Source organism: Dreissena polymorpha, chromosome 7 (assembly GCF_020536995.1).
Source record: "Dreissena polymorpha isolate Duluth1 chromosome 7, UMN_Dpol_1.0, whole genome shotgun sequence".
Taxonomy (NCBI): Eukaryota; Metazoa; Mollusca; class Bivalvia; order Myida; family Dreissenidae; genus Dreissena; species Dreissena polymorpha.
The window spans coordinates 73473356-73478975 of record NC_068361.1 but is presented as its reverse complement, the minus strand read 5'-3'; the positions used below and the strand labels follow the sequence as shown (position 1 = coordinate 73478975).

Below are 5620 nucleotides of genomic sequence, written 5' to 3'. Positions count from 1 at the left end.
GTTTACGCATTAATTTTTATTAACTGGACGTACAATTACGACTTTAATATACCTTTTACGCATTTACAAAAAAACATCTGGCCGTACCGATACGACCGCGTCAGTGCGGCGTGATTTGTTGGTCTCTAACCTAACGCTTTTCGTTGATTTAAATTACCGAAAAGTTGTAGACTGAGTTCGGTTTTATTGTTTATTCTGTCGCGTGATTCCATGTCACTCGTAAACCCGTCGAAACCAATATGTTTGCGCGCCATGGAAGACTGGCTTAACCAAAAGCGGTTCAAAACAACACTTTGTTGTCATATAATGGCTACATACGGTGTCGTCTAACCATCTTGACATTAAATCTGTTAACCCAGAAAAAACCTTGTCGCACGGATATTAAACGATTTGATTGCATCGGTGGCTTAAAACGTTAGAAAACACGATGGGAAACGGATGAGACAGTGACATAAGTGTTCATTTACTTAGGCTTAGCTTACTAGTTGGCATGTGTTTTCTTGTCAAGAACAATGAAGAAATAGTAAAAGTCATGCGTTTTAATGTGTAGTTGTTTTATCATAATTCAGAATGGAAACCCTAAAAAAATAACTGTTTAAGAAGCTAAATAGAGATTAATAGGTTAGTGTTGATTATAGATCAGGTTTATCATGCGAGGCTTAGAAAACAAAAAGCACGAGCCTTGGTCTTAATTTGAAGTTCAGGATCATGGTTGGACCGTATGAGGGCGATATCATCACTGAAAACAATAAGTCAGGATATTGTTGGCAGGTAAAGTTGACTTCAATGTGCTGCTTAGCTTGATCTATTGATACATATTTTTAGTTTGAAAAACAATAGTAGTTAAACCGCGTTAAATTGGTTGAAATACTGATCTGCAATTGCAACTAATGCGTTGATTTACTTTAGCAGTCTATTCAGGAATTTATTGTGCCACCACAGATTGGGAGGCATTAAACAATTTACTTGTCAGTCTGTCTCTTAGCGTGTATTTTCAGCTTCTCTTTCAACTAACGAGGTGATCTCGTGCAAACTTTAACAGTTCAATGAATTTAAAGTTAACATGATTTTAAAGAAAGAAATGATGACTTTTAGGAGTTTCGGCAGAATTATGACTGATTTTTCTAATCCTGAAGCTTGTGTTTCCAATTCCTGTGTAACTACTTTGTGGGTCCTTCGCAAATTATCATAGAATACTGACCTAAGTGCAACTAAAGGAAGGCATCTCATTTTGGCAAAAGTATTACTCGTTTCCTCTTATACCACTATTGAATATAGATTCCCGACATTTTTTTTTATTTTCAACTTCACTGTTTCTACTTGGTGTAGCTCAAATTTTCACAATTGACTGATCTTTCTGCGGAGATAATTGTTGAACAGGAACTTTTGCTGTGACAAATCTCTGTAGAGCTATGGTCATTTGTCTGGTTTTCATCTATTGAATATAAACTCCCAAAATCAAAGCTCCCAAGTGCTTGGTGGTTTTGATCAGCCTTTAACAGCTCAATGCCCTTTGTTTGTTGGTAATTGAAGTAGTCTGCGACCCCTTGTGGCTTTATTATGGTCCTTTTCCTGTTAGTTTACTGAAATGTAGAATTTATAGGGTTTTTTTCTTTGTCGAAACATGTGTTGTATTGGAATCAGTGTTTGTGACACATTTCTAGCTGATGACTTGTTCTTTGTAAGCTTGATATGTAGATTGTGCACATCCTTTGAAACTGATTCTGTTAATATTGATCATTAGTTTTTACTTTAAGTTACTGTACTATTGTACACGATAAGATATTAAATGTGTACACATTTCTTAGTTGTATGTTATTTAGAGTAAGATATTATGCAATTCAGATCTATATGGAAGGTAAAGCTAGCCACATTATTGATGCCCAACACAAGGCCAATTCTAACTAACATTAACAATTCTGACATTTCAGCTATATTTTAAAATTCTTCCAAATCCTAATGGCAGTCTGTTACAAAAAACTTTGCAAACTGCAGCCTCAGGCGTAAAAAGACATCATCAACAATTATCCATTTAATTGAAACACCCTCTTCTTACTGTGTCTTGTTAGGTATGAGTCCAAGTCACAGAAAAAAAATAAGTATTAGTTGTGTGTAAAACTTGACTAGCTTGCCTTTGTACTGTGCCATTCCATTTAAATGGTTGTATAGACAACAAGAAAATCAATTAATGACCAAATATCATACTTAGACATAAAACCTGTCCTCAATTACAATCTAAGAATCAAATAATCGATGATTATATTGAATAATTTAGCATATATGCACCATGTTTAGAAATCACTGTGGGGCATTATTACCATTGTGGCAAAGGTATAGTTAAGGACTTTTGAGGTACATCAAAAAGTGCACTTTTGCATATCCTTTCATAAATAATATGGAAATATTCATATTGCTATAGGAGAGGAATTGCTGGTCTGCTACGGTGATCAGTATGCCAGAGAACTGAGCCTCATCAGAGACAATACCATGCTCTTCAGATTTGAATATATGTGTGACCAGCAGGTAACAAGTGCACTTTTTTCCGACAAAGACCATAACGGTAGTTTGAAGATACACGTGAAGATACATAGAGGGGAAAAATTGTACAAGTGTGAGGTTTGTGGTAATTCGTTTGCACAGAGTTGTCACTTGAAGAGACACATGATGATACATACAGGAGAGCGACTGTACACATGTGAGGTGTGCGGTTATGCATATTAAGTCAGTAGCGACTTGAAGAGACAACTGAGGAAACATACAGCAGAAAAAAAAATACAATTGTGAGGTGTGTGGTTATGCATGTAACGACAAAGGTCGCTTGAAAAGACACGCGAGGACACATACAGGCGAGAGAGTGCACGTGTACAAGTGTGAAGTTTGTGGGTATGCATGTAGCCAGAGTGAGTCCTTGAAGAAACCCTTGAGGATACATACAGGAGAGAGACCATATAAGTGTTAGGCGTGTGGTTCTGCATTTAACGAGAGTGGTGACTTGAAGAGACATATGAGGATATATCAGGAGAGAAAGAATGTGAGGTGTGTGATTATGCAAGTAACCAGACTGGTTCCTTAGAAAAACTCATGCAAATACATAAAGAAGAGAGACCATTCAAATGTGAGGTGCGTCGTTTTGCGATTAAAAAGAGTGGTGCCTTGAAGATGCATATGAATATACATACAGGAGAGAAAGTATAAAAGTGTGAGGTGTGTGGTGTTGCATTTAACACTAAGGGTAATTTGAAGAGACACATGAAGATTCATTAGGTATGAGGTTCTGCATCGTAAGATTGTGGTGCCTTGAAGAAACATATGAGGATACAAAAAGGGAAGATACACGTGTGAGGTGTTTGGTAACACATGTAACCATAGTGGTAACTTGAAGAAAGACATTTTATTCCATACAAGAGAGATACCATACAAGTGTGAGCTTTGTAGTTATGCATCTAACGAGAGTGGTAACTTGAAAACACACCAAACGATACATACAGGAGATATACGTTGAAGTGTGGGGTGTGGGGTTATGCACGTATCTTCAGCGTTTTGTTGAAGAAACACATGAAGAAAACATACAGGGGAGAAAGTGGTCTCAGAATAATTATACTGTATGCATGTCGTTCATTGTTTTATGTTTAATAAATTAAATGTTATCATATACTAGTAGATATGTTCATTTTAGTTTGCAAAATATGTTTCCGTCAATTTTAAGATCATAGTTACATTTTTGGAATTTGTTAAGACCCGATTCAAATATAAATATTTACATGCCACATATGAAATAAGGAATGGTTGAGAAGGGATATCAAATATGGATTGTTAAGGCAATATTATGCGTTAACATAATGTGTAAAAGTGCCTAATAATAAGTTAATAATAAAGAACAGTTTTATTCTGAGTACTGGCGAAAGAGTGTTCAATATTTTAATTCCAAATATACACTTTAAGGTTGTAAGATAGTATAAATTCATCTTAAGGCTTGAACGACCAGTTATAGTATCTGAACTCGTCGGAAACTTGTCCAAAACATGTGACCGAAATTTGCAATGTCATACTAACATTTTGTTGCTGATAGAAACAATGTCTCACACAAGCCATTAAAAAATACCATGGAATACTCTTACTATAATTCGTTCATGACAAAATGCCTGAAAAGTGTCCAGCCTTCGTGATATTAGACATTTTAACAGTTTTGAAAGAGAGTCAATCAATGATCATTTGTGAAAAGGTGCAAATAAATCTATCCAGCGGTTCAGGTTAAGTAGGTAGAAACAAACAGCTGCACAGACGAAAGAAAATCGGGTCTCCTAATTGCCTCCAATTGCCACTACATGCTCAGATGACCTTAAACATACTCCTATTCTAAACTACATCGTCGTCAAGATTATCATCTTTGTCATTATCTCACCATCATTGCTGTCGTCGTCTTTGTCGACAATAGTAACATCGTTATCATCACAATCATCATTATAATCACGAATAGTTCATTATGTGTATTATACACTTTATAATCGTAGTCTTCATCATCATCATCGCTTTGATCATCATTATCGTTCACGAAAATTGCTTTTCCAACAGAAATTTTGAAACTTCAAATATAATGTTACAAGAACAGTATACGTATTAAACATAATTGTCTATAATAGTTACTTCCCCACCGACTACAGCTTAGTCATACACAATGAGCACAAGCGATCTGTGGACTGCACAAATGTCTCTATGTTTCCAAAAGCACGAACTTGTGTACGCGCGAATGAATTGCGGTATGATCGGTATCCAGTATAGGAAATGATGAAGTGAAATCGGATACATCGAGGGCGTCTGGTTAAAACATTCGTTATTACACAAAGCGTTACTTGTATGCTTAAACATAGAAATGTGGGCTTTCAATCATAACTCAATATGAGTTTGTTTTTAATGTAGACCATACGATGATAATATTCGAAGTAAGTGAACGAAATCATGTTCAATATAACTCGATTTATTAACGTGTTTAACTATTAATGTATGACGTGAATCGTGATTAAAAATACAGACAACTTTTAAATTTGAGAAATGGATTTTTTAGTTATGCATTAATATGCACTATTTAGTTGACAAAATAAACGGTATTTAGTGTATTTATATATATCGATTACAAACGTGTGACGAAACTGAGGAAATGTCTGGGCAGAACATCACTAGGTGATAATAACTTTGTGCTAAATTACGGAACGGAACGAAACGTACCTTTATGGCAGACCACTGTTAACGCAACGCTGTTATCACCGATCATCTTGCTCGGAATTGAGGGAAATATTTTCTCTCTCTTGGTCTGGATTAAAGGTTCGTAGGGGGTGTGCATTTCAAACTATAATGTATGTTTTATCTGTATAATCATGTCAAAATCTTTGTATTAACTTTCACTGCGGATTCAAAAAATGTTGGATCAAACGATTACTATACATCTAAAAGTAGTAGAAATGGATAAAGTAGTAGTAGTAGAAGAAGTAGTAGCAGCAGTGGAAGTAACAATAGAAGTGGTAGTAGTATAAGTAGTAGTAGCAGCGGCAGAAGTAGTTGTAGAAATGGTCAAATAAGTAAAAGTTTAAGTAATAGAAGAAATAGCAGTGGTAGTGCTAGATTT

At 35.5% G+C, this 5620-nt stretch overlaps 1 long non-coding RNA gene across 1 annotated transcript in view; it reads left to right on the top strand.

Moving 5' to 3' along the window:
- Nucleotides 1-4688: 4688 nt before the first annotated feature.
- Nucleotides 4689-5620, top strand: part of LOC127838453 (uncharacterized) — a 7299-nt gene continuing 6367 nt past the window's right edge. Inside the window, exon 1 of the long non-coding RNA XR_008029817.1 lies at nucleotides 4689-5319. This is a non-coding gene — a long non-coding RNA (uncharacterized LOC127838453). The remainder of the gene's footprint in view (nucleotides 5320-5620) is intronic.